The sequence below is a fragment of the Pongo pygmaeus genome, chromosome 20 (genome assembly GCF_028885625.2).
Source record: "Pongo pygmaeus isolate AG05252 chromosome 20, NHGRI_mPonPyg2-v2.0_pri, whole genome shotgun sequence".
NCBI lineage: Eukaryota > Metazoa > Chordata > Mammalia > Primates > Hominidae > Pongo > Pongo pygmaeus.
This window is the reverse complement of record NC_072393.2, coordinates 14,445,819-14,462,079: the sequence shown is the minus strand read 5'-3', so window position 1 is coordinate 14,462,079 and position 16,261 is coordinate 14,445,819. Positions and strand designations below refer to the sequence as shown.

General features: G+C 57.0%; 1 protein-coding gene across 8 annotated transcripts in view; it reads left to right on the top strand.

The window, feature by feature from the left end:
- The first annotated feature begins 11,039 nt into the window (after window positions 1-11,039).
- The window catches only part of ADGRL1 (adhesion G protein-coupled receptor L1), a 58,967-nt gene continuing 53,745 nt past the window's right edge, over window positions 11,040-16,261 (top strand). For all 8 annotated transcript variants that reach the window (XM_063658718.1, XM_063658715.1, XM_054461734.2 and 5 more), the window contains exon 1: window positions 11,040-11,447. The gene's annotated coding sequence lies outside the window, so the exon portion shown is untranslated. The remainder of the gene's footprint in view (window positions 11,448-16,261) is intronic.

Here is a 16,261-nt window from a genome sequence, read left to right as displayed (position 1 = left end):
GGGAATTTTGCACAACAACCGTGATTTCTGGCTTCTCTTGAAGAAGCTATTCTGGCAACATTGAGCCTGAGTTCCCACGTGGTAGCGCACAGCTGGAGCTGAGTGGTAGCAAGTGGGTGCCCATGGAAAAGGGGGGGTGGTGCAACTTTAGCTACCCTGTCCTTCACCACTGCGTCACACCTGCCCAATTTCTGCATTTTCATTCCCTGGTCAGCATTTGGCTTTGTGTCCCCTGAAATGAGCTCATGCAAGGTTAGGAGTCACCTTCTACCTTCCCGTGACCATCACCTCTACCTCTCTGGGACCCACCTATAACCCCTCACTCCTATTCCCAACCCCCTTCCCAACCTATCTCCATTCCACAGAGCCTGCAAGCCCCCACATCCACCTTAATCCCAAACACAGGATCCCTTTAGACCTGGCAGGCATTTCTGGGTTGCCGCAGACCCCACCACTCCCTATCACACTATTGCAGTTTGGATCCTGCCGGCTTTTTTCTTGGTAACACCCTCAGAGCCTCCATATGAGTGGTCCTCTCTGCCCAGATCACCATGAGGGGGACTGCTATTTAAAGCCAGCAGGCCCCTGCCTCAGTTTACCTGTCACTTCCCCAGGGCTGGGCAGCCTTCTTTGTGCCGGGACAGGCCAGTGCCGGGACTGGATCTGTCTCATTCATTGCTGTTTTCCCACCACTCAATTCATTACACAATGAATCCTGGCCCTGAGGCTTGAAGGAGAGAGAGGGAGAGTCAGTGCCAGGTTGAATAAGCCACTTACTGGCCACACGTTCTGCAGCAGCCAGCTGGTGAGCTTGCCAGGCACATCTCACTCCTCAAAGGGGAAGTCCCTCTCCGTTGCTGGTCCGAGGGATCTGGGTCTGAGAAATCCCTCTTCCTCCCCAGAACACACTGGCCAATTCCAAGTCCAGCAAAGCTTAGGGCTTCTTCCTTGGGATCCTCAACCCCACAGGCCAATCCCACCCCTCAATCGTCCCGGTCTTTTCCATGCATGGTCCAAATTTCCTCCAGTGGAGCCACCAGGGCAAGGCCTTCCGCCTGCCAGACTTTCCCGGACTCCCCAGTTGATCACCCATCTTCCCGCACCTCCCTCAACTCTCCGCTCCTCTCTCCCTAAACACCGGGCTGTCTGCTCACCTTCTCACACCTCCCAAGCTCCCCACGCATTTTTCCCTTCCTTTCAGCAGCCCCCACCTCAAACACGCTCAGCTCTCTCCCTTCACCCCCACTTTGTCCCCTCACACCCCAACTCCCCCAGCTCTGCGCTCTTCAACCACCTCCCTTCCCCGGGCTGCCCCTCCCGAGCACCTGGGGAGAAGGGGCGTGGCCCCCTCACCTGGCGGCCGCAGAGCAGCGGGGAAGCGGCCCCTAGCGGCCGGGGAAGGAAGCGCAGCCCAGCCGGGCTCCCCTTCCAGCTGGTGCCTAACTAGGAATCCGCCTCCACTTAAACGCCCGCCTGCTGCTCAAGCTGGAACCCGGCGGCTTCCGGGATTCTCGCTTTCCTCCGCTCCCCCGCTTTCTCCTGAGCGCCTACTATGTGCCAGGATCGGTCCTAGGCTCCGGGTAGACAGCAGTGAACAAGAAACAAACATCCCTGGACTGGGGAGTTGGTATTCTAGTGAGGGAGACAGATAAATGAATGAAAACCAAACTAGGTCAAGATATGCTGTGAGGACCAGGAGTTCGAGACCAGCCTGGACAACACAGTGAGACCCCCCCCCCCATCTCTGGGGCTGGGGAGAGATAAAGGGGAGAGGGGATCAAGGGAGTGAGGAGGGTAGGGGTGTTTGCAGTTTTCTTTTTTCTTTTTTTTGAGACAGAGTCTGGCTCTGTCACCCAGGCTGGAGTGCAGAGGTGTGATCTCGGCTCACTGCAACCTCCACCTCCCGAGTTCAAGCGAGTCTTGTGCCTCAGCCTCCTAAGTAGCCGGGATTACAGGCATGCGCCACCACACCCAGCTAATCTTTGTGTTTTGCATTTTCTTTTTTTTTTTGAGACGGAGTCTCGCTCTGTCGCCCAGGCTGGAGTGCAGTGGTGTGATCTCGGCTCACTGCAAGCTCCGCCTCCCAGGTTCATGCCATTCTCCTGCCTCAGCCTCCCAAGTAGCTGGGACTACAGGCTCCCGCCACCACGCCTGGCTAATTTTTTGTATTTTTAGTAGAGACGGGGTTTCACCGTGTTAGCCAGGATGGTCTCAAGCTCCTGACCTCGTGATCTGCCCGCCTTGGCCTCCCAAAGTGCTGGTATTACAGGCGTGAGCCACCGCGCCCAGCCCTGTGTTTTGCATTTTCAATAGAGTGGTCAGGAGGTAACATATAAGCAGAGTTCAAGGAGGGTGCAAAGTAAGGGGTCCTGTTGACTCTGCCCCTAAGACATGCCCAAAACCTAACGTTTTCCCCCAGCATCCTGTTCTGGGCCTCCATCACCTGCCTCTCACCTGGATGACAGTGCTGATCACCTCGCGAATCTCCTGGCTCCCTCTCAAATTGTCTATATAATTTATTTATTTATTTAGAGACCAGGTCTCGCTATGCTGCCCAGGCTGGTCTCGAACTCCTGGGCTCAAGCGATCCTCCCGCCTTGACCTCCCAAAGTGCTGGGATTACAGGCATGTGTCACTGCGCCCAGCTGACCTGTATAATTAAAAAAAAAATCAATAAATAATATATATTTTTTAAGAGATAGGGGTATCGCTTGGTCACCCAGGCTGGAGTGCAGTGTTGCAGTCATAGCTCACTGTAGTCTCTAACTCCCAGGCTCAAGTGATCCTCCCACTTCAGCCTCCCAGGTAGCTAGGATTACAGGAGCACACTAGCATTCCTAGCATTTTCTTTCCTTCCTTCCTCCCTTCCTTCTTATCTTCCTTCCTTCCTTTTTTTTTTTTGGCATCTCACTCTATTGCCCAGGCTGGATTGCAGTGGTGCGATCTCAGCTCACTGCAAACTCTGCCCCTGAGTTCAAGTGATTCTCCTGCCTCAGCCTCCGGAGTAGCTGGGACTACGGGCACATGCCACCACATCCGGCTTTTTTTGTATTTTTAGTAGAGATGGGGTTTCTCCATGTTGGCCAGGCTGGTCTCAAACTCCTGGCCTCAAGTGATTTGCCAGCCTCTACCTCCCAAAGTGCTGGGATTACAGGAGTAAGACACCGTGCCCCGGCCCCTAGCATTTTTTTTTTTTTTTTTTTTGAGGCAGAGTCTCACTCTGTTGCCCAGGTTGGAGTGCAGTGGCACAATCTCGGCTCACTGCAACCTCTGCCTCCTGGGTTCAAGCGATTCTCCTGCCTCAGCCTCCCGAGTAGCTGGGCTTGCAGGTGCCCGCCACTACGCCCAGCTAATTTTTGTAGTTTTAGTGGAGACTGTGTTTCACCATCTTGGCCAAGCTGGTCTTGAACTCCTGACCTCGTGATCCACCCGCCTCGGCCTCCCAAAGTACTGGGATTACAGGCGTGAGCCACCGTGCCCGCCGGCCAGCATTTTTAATTGAGCTGAAATTCCCACAACAAAAAATTAACCACCAACCATTTTAAGGTGGATGATGTCATGTCATAGTACATCCATCATGTCTAGTTCCAAGACATTTTTCATTATCCCCTAAAGAAAACTCATACCCGTTAGCAGTCACTCCCCATTCCCTGCCTCATATAGTAATTCTGTGTTATACTTATTGAGGGAGCACTCATATAATCTTTTATTTATTTATTTATTTTTATTTATTTGTTTTTTTGAGACAGAGTCTCGCTCTGTCGCCCAGGCTGGAATGCAGTGACGTGATCTTGGCTCACTGCAAGCTCTGCCTCCCCGGTTCATGCTTTTCTCTTGCCTCAGCCTCCCGAGTAGCTGGGACGACAGGTGCCCGCCACCACGCCCGGCTAATTTTTTGTATTTTTCGTAGAGACGGGGTTTCACTGTGTTAGCCAGGATGGTTTTGATCTCCTGACCTCGTGATCCACCCGCCTTGGCCTCCCAAAGTACTGGGATTACAGGCGTGAGCCACCTTGCCTGGCCTATTTTATTTATTTTTATTTTAACATTTTGTTTTAGAGACAGGGTTGGGGGGTTTTAGAGAGGATAGGTTGGGGGCGGGGAATAATTCCAATTGTGGTCTTTTTCTTTTCTCACCCTGTTGCCCAGGCTGGAGCGCAGTGGCTATTCACAGACGTGATTCCACTACTGATCAACACAGGAGTTTTGACCTGCTCTGTTTCCAACCTGGGCCAGTTGACTCTTCCTTAGGCAACCTGGTGGTCCCCTGCTCTTGGAGGGTCACCGCATTGACGCCAATGGTCATGGCACACACCACCTCCCGGAAGTCCTAGGCTCAAGCCTGTGTGCATGAATCCTCCTGCCTCAGCTAGGATACAGGATCACACCACCAAGCCCAGCCCTATAATCTTTTAAACATGCAAATAAGATCATGACACCCACTTCTGAAAGCCCTCTTGGGGTTCCTAGTATCACTGGGAATATAATCTAGCCCTCTCCTGGCCTCCCACCACGCTAGCCTAGCCTTTCAAATAGTCCTGCCTGGCCAGGCGCAGTGGCTCACGCCTGTAATGCCAGCATTTTAGGAGACTGAGGCGGGAGGATCGCTTGAGCCTGGGAGTTTGAGAACAGCCTGGGCAACATTGTGAAACCCTGTCTCTACAAAAATACAAAATTATCCAGGCATGGTGGTGTATGCCTGTCGTCCCAGCTACTCAGGAGGCTGAGGCAGGAGAATTACTTGAACATAGGAAACGGAGGTTGCAGTGAGCTGAGACTGAGTCACTACACTCCAGCCTGGACAACAGAGTGAGAAAAGAAAAAGACCACAGTTGGAATTATTCCCCGTCCCCACCCTATCCTCCCAGTCCAAATCTGGGACCTGGCTCAGAACCTAACTCCTTTTTTTTTTTTTTTTTTTTTTTTAGACGGAGTCTTGCTTTGTCTCCAGGCTGGATTGCAGCGGTGTGATCTCGGCTCACCACAACCTCCAGCTCCCGGATTCAAGCAATTCTCCTGCCTCAGCCTCCCGGGTAGCTGGGATTACAGGCACGTGCCACGATGCCTGGCTAATTTTGTATTTTTAGTAGAGACGGGGTTTCTCCGTGTTGGTCAGGCTGGTCTTGAACTCCCAACCTCAGGTGATCTGCCCATCTCGGCCTCCCAAAGTAATGGGATTACAGACGTGAGCCACTGTGCCCGGCCTATAACTACATTTTTTAACTACTTGGGCATGTTCTGGAGCCTTCGTTGCCCCTTCTGTAAGATGGGGAGAAAGTCCCCCACCCACAGAGTTACCATAAAGTATAAATGAGAGCATTCGTGCTCATTTGAGCCATTTCTCAGCCAGCCTGAACCTCTCCCCGGGCACCAACTTCCTGCCTCCACTTGGACATATCAAACCAAAGGCTTGGATCTAACCTACAAAACTGACCCCTCTCCATCCTCTCCATCCTTCCAGGGGCTCACTCAGCTCACAAATTTTGACTTACCTCTTTCCCTCGTATCCCACTTCCAATCCATCTGCTCCACCTTCAAAATATATCCCCTGAGGATGGGCGCGGTGGCTCACGCCTGTAATCCCAGCACTTTGGGAGACTGAGGTGGGCAGATCACCTGAGGATGGGAGTTCAAGACCAGCCTGACCAACATGGAGAAATCCCGTCTCTACTAAAAATACAAAATTAGCCGGGCATGGTGGTGTGTGCCTGTAATCCCAGCTACTCCAGAGGCTGAGGCAGGAGAATGGCTTGAATCCGGGAGGTGGAGGCTGTGGTAAGCCGAGATCACACCATTGCACTCCAGCCTGGGCAATAAGAGTGAAACTGCGTCTCAAAAAAAAAAAAAAAAAGAAAAAAAAAACCAAAACAAAAAACAAACAACAAAAAAACCTGGCCGGGTGCAGTGGCTCATTTCTGTAATCCCAGCACTTTGGGAGGCTGAGGCGGGCAGATCATTTGAGGTCAGGAGTTCGAGACCAGCCTGGCCAACATGGTGAAACCCTATTTCTACTGAAAAAAAAAAAAAAAAAAAATCAAAAATTAGCCTGGCATGGAGGTGCATGCCTGTGATCCCAGCTACTTGGGAGGCTGAGGTAGGAGAATCAATTGAATCTGGGAGGCAGAGGTTGCAGTGAGTCGAGATCATGCTACTGCACTCCAGCCTGGATGACAGAGTGAGACTCCATCTCAAAAAAAAAAAAAAAAAGAACACAGTTGGAATTACTCCCTGCCCCCAACCTATTCTCCCAGCCCAATTCTGGGACCTCTTTATCTTGCCTTCTACTTGGCTTGGCAGTGGGGGTGGAACTGAATGGAGCTCAGAAATCGCCCAAGGTTGGCCGGCCACCATGGCTCACACCTGTAATCCCAGACCTTTGGGAGACTTAGGAAGGAGGATCATTTGAGCCCGGGAGTTTGAGACCAGTCTGGGCAACATAGCAAGCTATGAAAAAAAAAAATACAAAAATTAGCTGGGTGTGGTGGCTCATGCAGTGAGCTATGATTTCACCACTGCACTCCAACCTGGGTGACAGAAAGAGACCCTGTCTCTAAAAATAAATAAATAGGGCGGCGCGGTGGCTCACACCTATAATCCTAACATTTTGGGAGGCTGAGGTGGGCGGATCACTTGAGGTCAGGAGTTCGAAACCAGCCTAGCCAACATGGTGAAACCCTGTCCCTACTAAAAATACAAAATTAGCCGGAAATCACTTGAACCCGGGAGAGGGAGGTTGCAGTGAGTAGAGATCGTGCCACTGCACTCCATCCTAGGCAACAGAGTGAGACTCCTCAAAATAAATAAATAAATACAAATATAAATAAATAAATAAAAGAAGTTGCCTAAGATGGGGGTACTGGAAAGGCCAGGGACACACAAAACTTCACCTACACCTCAAGGCTTGGATAGGTCCATCCTCCACTCCCTGGCACCTGCTGACTTTCCAGGGCTCGTTCCATCACGCGTTCTGTGTCCATCTTCTCCATGATGAAGGGAGCGCCCAGAGAAGGCTCCCTGCCTTGTTCCCTGTGCACTGGAGGCACATCCTCAATGCATCACACTGCACCTGACAGGTAAGGGCATATAAGGTGCGTGCTGTGTGTTTGAGGCGTAAATGGAAGGAATGAATACGTGCACCGAACAGTGAAATGAACAGCAGGGTTGTGCATCCTATACCGAGTGGGCTCTAGGAAAACACGGGCTGGGGGCGCCTGGTGGGCAAGTGGCTGTCTGGCGTTGCCCTGACCTGTCCAAGAGCCTGAGGCAGGGCACCCAGACACGAGGGCGCTGGGCCTGAGGCAAAGGGAAGCTGAGCACTGGGGTGAAGCAGAGCCTTCAGGACGGTGAGGCTGGGGGCCCAACCGAGGCAGTGGGCGAAATACATGGAAGACACAGAGAGGGGACAGACAAGGCACAGGCGAGCCCAGCTGTGTCTGACGCTGGGATGCTGGAGGTGCTAGGCGTACAAAATGTGGAGTCCCAGATACGCAGGAGAACACAGGGTGCCCTAGGCATAGGGCACCCTGGGCGTGCGGGTTCTCCAGCACAGGGTGCACAGAAGATGGGGCGTCCAGGTGCAGGGTTCATAGAACATGGGGTACTCGAGGCGCGTGGCACCGTGGGCGTGGAGGTCCCGTGGGACTGAATACACAGAGCGTGGGGTGCCTCAGGCGCGGGGTTCATGGGGATCCCAAGGCGCAAGGTGGGAGGCTGAAAGCGAGGAGCGCCCTGGGAGCAGGGTGTCCGAAGCGCGGGTACCGACCCGGGCAGCGCGGGGCACGTCGCGCGCGGGCGAGTCTGCGTGCGCGCGCGGACGCCTTGGTTCCCGGAGCCCAGTTGCTGGCGCGGCCTCCACTGCGGCTGCGCAGCCGAAGGTCTGCGGGGCGCCAGGGCTCTTTACGCGGCCCCTAGCCTCTCCGCACTCTTTGCCTCCTGAGCACGCCGCTCACAAGTCCAGGAGACATGGATCAGATGGAGGCTGGAGAACCGATCCCAGCTGGGACCAGTGGGGTTTAGAGGGTCTAGAAAGGGGTGAGGGGTGGGGGTTAGGGGGTTCCGGCTGGGGTTTTCAAAACTGAGCTGAGGGTGCCTTAAAGAATGTCATTGCTTTCCCTCATGTAAGTAAAGGCCACTCCTTCTCGTAGCCTCTGGAGAATGCAAGTTAGAACCACCTCCTAGGCTAGCTCTGTAGGGGGAAGTGGGTGGGCTGCTCAGGGCTGGAGGGTGGGGTGGGGACAAAGGCCTGGAGCAAGAGAACAAGGAGGTGACCAGCTTTTCCTGAGCGTCAAGTTCTGTTCCCTTTTCGGTACTGCTGGGTTTATAGAAAGCTGGCTGCCTGGAGTGCCCTCCATCTCAAAGCCTTCATGGGTCTTAGTGCTGTCAATATCTCAAACTGGGAAATTGAGGCGTAGAGAGATGGGATGCCCTCCTCCATACTCAGTGGATCTGCAGTCAACCACAGATGGATGGGATCCGTTTTGCACTCACCAACTCCTGCTTTATACCCCTTTGGTCCCCCAGATCCAGGTGTCCAGCCTGGCCACCCAGATTCAAGGCTGGACAGCTCTGCAGCCATGAAATCCTGGGCATGAAGGAGGAACGAAAGTGACCCATCCTTCCATTTTGAAGTTCTCTGGGGCCAGATTTGCCTAGGTTCTGGCTTTCAAGAATCCCTTCCCAGTCGTGAAAAGACAGCTGTCCATAGAAGGCGGTGGAGGGTGACAGGCTGCCACAGCAGTGGTGTGTGGTCACCCGGCCAGCCTGGAAGTCTGGTGTCCCTGCCCTTCTTCCAGTTTAGCCACAGGGACATGTTTCTAGGAAGGGATTCTTAGAGACCAAGTTAATTCCCGTGCAGATATTCAATTCAGGCTTTCTTAGATACTCATTTTTCCCATCCAGATATGCCTCAAGTTTTGTGGATTTACCACTCCTACTCAGGAACCCTTTTCCCTTTCCTCATTCATTCTGCAAAGCACCTGGTTAGCAATGCACTCTCTTCCCTGGACATGTAGGGAATGGGGGTTTCCCCCAGCCCCCTCCTCTAAAACTCAGATCACGGTTTGTCTGCCCTGCTGCTAAGATGCAGCCCACCTTTGAACTTTGAGCTGTCTGCTTTAACATTTGGGCCTCACTTGAATGGATTCCCTTCCCTGAGGATCCAAGCCCGGGTTTTGCTCCTCCCCAGCCATCAGTCTTCCCATCTTTCATAAAATGGAGCCAGCAGCCCCGCTTCAGGGACTCCCCCCTCCCCCCTCTTCCCTCCACTCCAGGATTCTTCCCTCCACTTCCCATTTCCCTCCAGCCCCCAACCTGCACAAAGTTGCCTGTTCTGCCGAAGTGCCTATTTTTGGCTTGGGGCCCAGTTTTATAGCCCCAGCTATAGGTCTTGGCAGTCGTAAGTTTCGCTCTCCAGAGAGCCAAGCCGGGTGCAACAGCCTTCCCCACCCCCAGAGAGGGGGTGCGGGGGCTCCCTCTGCAGCCTCAACCCGAAACCTGCCCCTCGCCTCACTTGGTCTGATGCCTGGGAACCCAAGCCTGCTTCTTGCCCTACTTCTTAAGAGTCCACCAGCTGCAATGGAGTTGTTAGGTGTTGAAAATCCATGCCGGGTTTTTACTCTTTCAGAGAACATAAAATTCAATTTTTCTCCTCGCACCCCCTCCCCAAAAGCAAGACTTTGAGGCGTTTATAGATACAAACCTACCCCTAACGCTTCCCTCCGCCCCTGCTGCCCGGTCAGCTCCAAGCCCCTGTCCCGGTGGCCCAGGATCTTCTGCTGAGGGTCTCATCCCGTCCCGCGTTCCAGTCCTGGCTTTGCGTGCCTCCCTTGCCTTTTATTGTAGGTCTGGTCTCCCAGGGTAGCGGCCTCAACGCATTCCCTTCGCAGCGCCCCTGGATCCAGAAACCGCTTTTACCTGTCCGCTCCGGTGCAGCCAGCGCGCCGAATCCCTTCGTACCCGAGTCCAGCCCTCCTTTTGCCCCTCCCCCTTGCACGTCGCTGCCAGGAGGATGAGGGCAGCCCAAGTCGCCTCAGCCACTAAGCATCCCCCTTCCAGAACCCACCCCATGCGAACCCAGGTCCCGAGTGTTCCGGGCCGGGTCTTGCTTGTTTCCACTGCGTTAGGCCTGACGCATTACTCCGTCTCCCGAGAAAGAATCCGGCCCGAAATTTGCGTGCCCCGGGTGCATTTGGCCATGTCGCATCTACCCACCAACCCCCCGCTCCAACACCGTTCCTCCCATCTTTATCTAATCCAACTCGGGTTTTGCACAACCCTTCCAGATCTCCCCATTTGCGCCCTCCTTCCCCGGGCTCGGCGCCTTTCCTTTTTCACTGGAAAATCCGCTCCGGGTCTTCCTTACGCCTGTCTCCCTTCCCCCACTCCCCGCTCCAACGCGGGGCTCCAGCACGTCGCTTTCCCTGTCCCTGCTTTTCCAGGGAGGAGGCGAGAGGAGGCGAAGGGAAGGAAAGTCCAGCCCGGGTTTTCGGGCCGGCTCCTGGGGTGCTCAAGCGGGTTGCGGCGGCCAGTCCCGGGCGGCGACTCCGGGCCGGGTTTTGCGCGCGCCTACCGCCCCCCTCCCGGAGCGGGTGCGCCGGGGAGCGGGGCGAGCAGGCGGCTTGTCATTGCTGGTGCCCGGCGCCGGCTCGGTCCGCGCGTCCTGCGGTGCCCACGGACCCGGCCCGGCGCCCCCCCCTCCGGCCGCACCAGGGGCGCGACGCCGCGGCACCCGCCTCCAGCCGCGCCGCCCCCCTCCGCCAGCTCCGCGCCGCCCACCCCCAACCCGAGCTCCCCGCGGCCACTGCGGGGAGCCCGAGCCGTCGGCGCGGGAGCTGTCGGCGCTGCGGTGCCCCCGCCCCGCCGTCTGCCGAGGAGGCCCCGGCTGATGGGGCCGCGCGGGCCCCGGAGCGGCGCGGCCGAGCGGCGGGGGCCTGCAGGGGCGCCCCGGCTGCCCCGTTAACCCCTCGTCCACCGCCGCCGTCGGAGGGGGCTGGGAAGTCGCCTGGGCGCACACGTGCCGCCTCCGTCGGGGCCGCGGAGCTGCGGGGGAGATGCGGGCCGCTGCCGGCGCCGCCTCGGGGCGCTCCGCCTCGCCCCAGCCCCCGGCGCTCTGACACCGCCCCCGCCCCACCGCCTCCCTCCCCGGGCGGGGCGCAGACCCGATCGCCCCCAGTCCCGAGCCTCCGCCGCCGCGAGGGGGCCGCCTTTGGATCCGTGTAATACGCCTCTTTTTTTTTTTTCTTTTCTTTTTTTTTTTTTTTCCTAATTTTTGGTCGGTAGCGGCGGTGCTGGGCCAGGGGAAGGAAGGGACACGGAGGCCGCCCTCGCCCCGCCACCTCCTACCCGCTTCCCCCCAGCCCCGGCTCCGGGAGATGTGCCGGGCGGGGGGCCCGGGTTCGCCGAGCCGCAGGAGAGACACGCTGGGCCGACCCCAGAGCGGCGCTGGACAGGTGAGTGTCTGTGGGCCCAGGACGAGGGGCGAAGCCGCACCTGGGCCAGGTGTGCGGGGCGTGCGGAAGAGGGGAGGCGGGAAGGATAGGAGGCCGAGGCCTGTCCTGGCCGCGAGGGGGGAGGGGACGCTGGAGCCGAGCGGGGCACCGCACCTGGGCGGGAGGGGCGTCGGGGGCAGCCCGCACCTCACCCCCACTGGCGAGGGGCCCGGGCGGGGCGGCCCCCACGGAGCGCCCGGGGCGCGGGGGTGCGGACGGGCGACCGCAGGGTGCCTGGCGGGGGGAGGGGACCGCGAGTGTGCCCGCGCGTGGTTGCGTGTGCCCGCGCGCGCGCCAGCCTTTGTGGGGAAGCGGCGCGGCGGTGCCTGCGTGTCCCCGGTGCGTGTGCGCGCGGGTGCTTGGCGCCCTGTTTGTGTAGGTGTCTGGGTGTGAGCGGAGGGGGTGCGTGTGCGCGCCGCTCGCCGGCCCCGGGCCCCGGAGGAGCCGTGTCGGGGGCTGGCACCACCGGATGCTGGGCGAGGGGGTTTTTTTTCTCTGGGAGGCAGTGGCGCGGGGGATGGGGAGGGGTCCGACTGGGTGTCGAGCCGGCCGCAGTCCGGGGGGCGCCGCTGTCAGGAGGGGGTGCAGCCAGGCAGCACCTTCTCTCCGTGGTGCCCGGTTAAAGCATGGGAGGCCGGCAGGTTTGATCCACCGGGATTATTCGTGCTTTGAGAACAGCTCCCCACCCCCACCCCAGGTGCGCATTGGATTGAGCTACGAGGGTTCGGTTGTCATCCTCCCATCTGACGGTCCTGGGACCCGAGTCCAGGCATGAAGTGGTGGGGTTGGGGGGTGATGTGTTTGCTCCAGCCGTGTCCAGAAAATGCCCTCCCAGGTATCTCTCCAGTGCACCCCCGGCCCCCATCTGAAGACAGCCGCTGGCTACACACACCCCTGTCCCTACACTTCCAGTCGGGGTCCTACACTGCCCCATCCCTGGCCAGCACCTCACTGTACCTGCCTGGACCCTTTCCTCCTGTTCTAACCCCCATCCACCCCCAGCCATGGCAGCTGCGTGGGTGTTTCTGTATCCCAGTTCCAGGCAGGGCCCCCCTTTCCGCCTGGCTTCCACCGGACTCAGAGCTGGGGGTCTGTCTTCCCACATCCCACATCCCAACATGTGTGCCTGGGGGCAGGAGGGGGAGGGGTTCAAAATGGCTGCCAAGATGGCTGGCTGGCTCGCTCTCGCGCTCGCTCGCTCGCTCTCTCTCTTTCTCTCTTCCCCTCTCTGCTTGCCCGGCTCCCTTATCCTGGTAGGGAGTCACTGCTTAGAAGAGGTTGGACCCAGTGGGGCACACCTGAGGGTGAATGTCTATTACGGGCCGTTGACCTCCATGCTGTTTGGGGACAGGCCATTGGTTTCTGCTTCTCTCTCCAACACCCCAAGGGCTGGCATGAGTCTAACCTGACCCCAGACCCCACTCCTTCACCCTGGCTCACAGCCTGAAAGCTCCCTGCCCTCCACCTGCTCTCCAGGGCCTGGCCCGCTGAATTGATCAACCCCACGGAGGGTCCACACCCCTCATTCTCTTCTCCAGTCTGCCCCACGGCCCGGGGGCAGGGGACTCTGCGTGGGCCCCTGTCAGGCCCCAGCTTTGGGGGGCAGGTGACTTCTCCTTCCTCCCTGCTCCCCTCCCACTAATGCCAAATTTATTACTTAAAAGTAGGATGAAAACAGAGAGAATAAGAGAAGGATTACAACCTTCATTATCATATCGAGAAAATTATCCGTGATTGTCCTAACTAGCAATTTGCCTGCCATGCCGCTCAGAACTGACTTGCCCATTAATTACAGAGATGAAAAATCATCTGGAATTCGGAAAAGGGAACTAATTCCATGGCTGGCAGCGATCGCACCCGTGCACGGAGCCACATACGTGTGCGACATACGTGTGCGCTCACACGTGGGTCCCGGCCCTCCTGCTGGTCTTGCCACCATCTTCCTCCCCAGCTTGGTGACCTCCCTCGTGGCCTCGCTCGGTCCACCCCATGTGTGTGGCACCTGCCCTGGGACACCCCTGCAGGCCCTCTTTCTCTCCAAGGGGCGCCCATCTCAATCCCCACTTCTGGGAGGCTTGCGTACCCCGTGATCACCCACGCTGATGGCTGCTCTTGGGGGTGTAGCTGGCGCCCAGGGTTGGGGAGGATGGGGAGCTGGGGACCAGCACACCTGGGCTGTGGAGCTTGCAGGGAGGGGGTGGAGGGGGGGGACTCGAAGCCCAGCTTCTATTCCCAGCCTGCCCAGGGGAGCCCTTTCTCCTGGGGGGCCTAGGAGGACCCTGTGGGCACGTTGGGGAGGAGCCTACAGGCGCCTCAGCTGCACGGGAGTGTGTTTGCCTCCAGCAGTTTGGGCTCCTGGCCGGTGGCGTCTCCACCTGCATTCGAGGCTGTGATGCTTGCATCTCGGGGCGTCTGCGTCCTCCCTGCCCTGCCAGGCTGGTGGCAGAGCGGGTGTTGCTTCAGTCCCAGCGCAGGCATCTCGGTGGGGAGGGTGGCAGCGGGTGCCCCTCAAGAGGAACGGGAGGAGTGGGAGCACTGCCATCCCCGCCGGAGCGTCGTCTTTGCCCTCCACCCCCTCCTGCCTCCCCGGCGAGACATGTGGCCAAGGACACACAAGGCTCTGGTTTCTGTGTGGGTTCCTCTCACGGATCTGATTTCCAGATGCCAGACACTTCCCCTCCTCCAGCCCCTCCGTGGGGAGGCAGGGGGAGGGGCTCCCGAGGAGGGGGTTCCCTGGGTCTGAAACCCTGACCCCGGTGACCCTGGAGGTGCCGTGGCAAGACAGACAGCTCCTCCCAGGCTGGGTTTGGGGCAAAGTGGTTGCTATTGGGCACCCTGATGGAAGGGGAGAGACGGGTCCTGGAGTGAGGTGGGAGGCCAAGTAGAAACATGGAGGGGGTCCCGGTGTCCCCAGAATCCAGATGTCTGTCTGTCTGCACCTATGCATAGGTGTCCTCTGCCTGTGTGACCTGGATGGTGATCTAGCCAAGGGTGCATGTGGCCACTTGACCATCAGGCTCATCCGGTGTTCATAAGGGTCCCTCGTGTGCTGGTGTTTATGTTTTGCAGAGGGGGTGGTCATGCTGGGGGAGGCAGGGCTGCAAGAAGGAGTAGCTGTCTGTGTGCACACATGGGGCTGTCTACATCTTGTGTGCACCTGCAGTTGTGTGCTCAGGACTTCTTGGAGCAAGGCTGGGTGCACCTTGTCATGCAATCTGCACACACTTGCCAAGTGCCTTCCCCACCCAGCACCATGCGGGGGGCGCCATGGGGTGTGGTGGCCACGTCCTGTCCTCGTGGAGCTCACACTCTAGCAACACATAGTCTCCTATCAGCTGGGCGTGGTGGCTCATACCTGTAATCTCAGCACTTTGGGAGGCTGAGGCGGGTGGATCACCTGAGGTCGGGAGTTCGAGACCAGCCTGGCCAAGATGGTGAAACCTCATCTCTACTACAAGTTCAGAAATTAGCCAGGCGTGGTGGTGTGCACCTGTAGTCCCAGCTACCAGGGAGGCTTAGGCGGGAGGATTGCTTGAATCCAGGAGGCGGAGGTTGCAGCGAGCCGAGATTGCGCCACTGCACTCCAGCGTGGGCGACAGAGCGAGACTCAGTCTCAAAAAAAAAAAAAAAAACCCCAAACAAAAAAGCAACTCTCCTGTCATGCGAGTTGGGGAGAAGGCATGTGTCTCCTTTTCGAGGGTAGCCCCAAATTCTGACTGCAGTAGCCCACAGGCTTGGGCTGTCCTATGGTCTGGCCCTTCATGGTCTTTCTGGGCCACCTCCTCCCTCCTCGTTGCTCCTCCAATGTGCTAAGTGTGATCCTGCCCCGGGGCGTTTGCACTGGCTGTTCTGCCACCTAGGACCCTTCCCCAGATATTTGCGAGGCTTTTTCTCCCCCACCCTCTTGAAATATCACCTCCCCAGTAACGTTTACTCCCAGGCACCTTCTGCAAAGTCTCAGCTTCCCACACCCCTCCTGATGTTCAGTACAGCGGACGGCTTTTCACATAGTCTGTAATTTCCTGATGTTCTGCACTTGTTTGTTTACTGTCTGTGTCTGTGAGGAGGATCCAAGTGCGTGAAGATGTTGTGATTTGCTTTGCTTTGGGAATCCCAGGTGTCAACAGTCATCGCTGGCCCACAGTGTGTGTTCAAGAAGTCTTACCTGACCCAGGTGTGGTGACTCACACCTGTAAACCCAGAATGTTGGGAAGCCGAGGTGGGAGGATTGCTTGAGGACAAGAATTTGAGATCAGCCTGGGCAATACAGCAAGACTCGTTTCTAAAAATTTTTTTTTAATAGTTGGGCATCGTGAATATGTACCTGTAGTCTCAGCTGCTCAGGAGGCTGAGGTGGGAGGATCGCTTGAGCCCAGAAGTTTGAGGCTGCAGTGAGCTATGATTGCACAAGTGCACTCCAGCCTGGGCGACGAAGCAGGATCCTGACTCTTAAAAAAAAAAAAAAAAAAAAAAAAAAAAAAAAAACCCTGCCTTCACTGTCTCCTGTCCAAAATTTGGGGGGAGATAAAAATTCAATAAATAGATGCCCAGGCCAAAAATAGCCTTGCCCGCCTCCCCCCCCGCCAAAAAAAAAAAAAACCTCAGAATAGCTAGTGCCCCTCCCTCAGAGGCTAAAAATACCCTGCAGGTCACAAATGATCAGGTCAGGAAGCCAGGTGGATTCTCCTTCCTGTCCCTTGAGAAGGTGAGGGGTCCGGGCCTGGCTTTCCCAGACAGGATTTCCCAGACGATTTCCATTACTCCTGACTTTGGCA